This window comes from Alexandromys fortis, unplaced genomic scaffold, assembly GCF_014885135.2.
Source record: "Alexandromys fortis isolate MF-2015 unplaced genomic scaffold, M_Fortis_MF-2015_v1.1 scaffold_52, whole genome shotgun sequence".
Taxonomy (NCBI): Eukaryota; Metazoa; Chordata; class Mammalia; order Rodentia; family Cricetidae; genus Alexandromys; species Alexandromys fortis.
In genome coordinates this window covers 6,888,521-6,889,818 of record NW_026067929.1, presented here as the reverse complement: position 1 = coordinate 6,889,818, position 1,298 = coordinate 6,888,521, and positions in this window count along the sequence as shown.

Below are 1,298 nucleotides of genomic sequence, written 5' to 3'. Positions count from 1 at the left end.
GGGAAGGGGGAGTTCTTACTGGCAGTGATACACCCAACATCTCTGAATTGCTAGTCCTCTGTTTTCTCAGTACTCTTCCTGTTTCTAAGTAATATTTCAAATTTGGTATTCAACATCCCCACTGATTCTGAGAGTCTAATTAAGCTTTTATCCAACCTTAGTCATATTTGCTGTAAGTATAAGTTTTGTACTATATGCACTAAAGATAACTATAAACCTACAATTTAATAATGAAGCAGCATTCACTTGAGTCTCTGTAAACACTACCTAATTTCAGAAGCACCATGGTACACACTGGAAATGCATTTTCCCTCCCACATACTTCCTCTGTGGGTATCAGTGCCCTCTGAGATTTGCATTCCTTTGCCTTTTGCAGTTGTATTACATGTGGCTGTATCATTAATATAATATACAGTTCTTTCACTTCTCAATTTACATAACAGGTATGAGTTCTTTAAAGGTTTTCTTTACCCCAGGACTAATTTTAAGGCATTCATAACCATGTGTGGACTCCACCTAAGTTACATCCCTATGTAACAATGCCAAATCAACACGTACATTTGAGTCAATTGAGAAGATGTTGACACCATCTATGATGAATATGAATATGTACCAAGGAAACCGTATCCATTATCACATCTCACATTTCACGTATCACAGAAGCCATGGTTGTCTGTACCATTCCTGCATAGGACCATGCCAGTCAACTCCAACTGAAGAGGGAGAGTTTGTGAAGTGGAAAGGAGGAACTGGGAGGGAACTCACAAGGAGTTGAGAGGGATGAGCATACACACGATCTAAATATGATCGATACACAAAATCAAGTGTAAAATGCAGCTTCAGGCTCTTTGTGAGGTTACTATAGGCAATTTTTGTATTAATAACATTTCAGGGACATAGAAGGTATCGGTGTATATAAAACATACTGTTGTGAGGAGCTGCGGGCCGCTTCCCTGCCACTTCAGCTCCCGGCCGCCAGCTAGCTCTAGCTTATGTCCGAAATAATTACGAGGAAACTGTATTCTTTTAAACACTGCCTGGCCCATTAGTTCCAGTTTCTTATTGGCTAGCTCTTACATATCGATCTAACCCATTTCTAATAATCTGTGTAGCTCCACAAGCTGGCTTACCAGGAAAGATCTTAACCTGCATCTGTCTGGAGTGGGAGAATCATGGCGACTCTTTGACTCAGCTTCTTTCTCCCAGCATTCTGTTCTGTTTACTCCACCCACCTAAGGGTTGGCCTATCAAGGGGCCTAGGCAGTTTCTTTATTAATAAGAAATCACTCCCACATCAA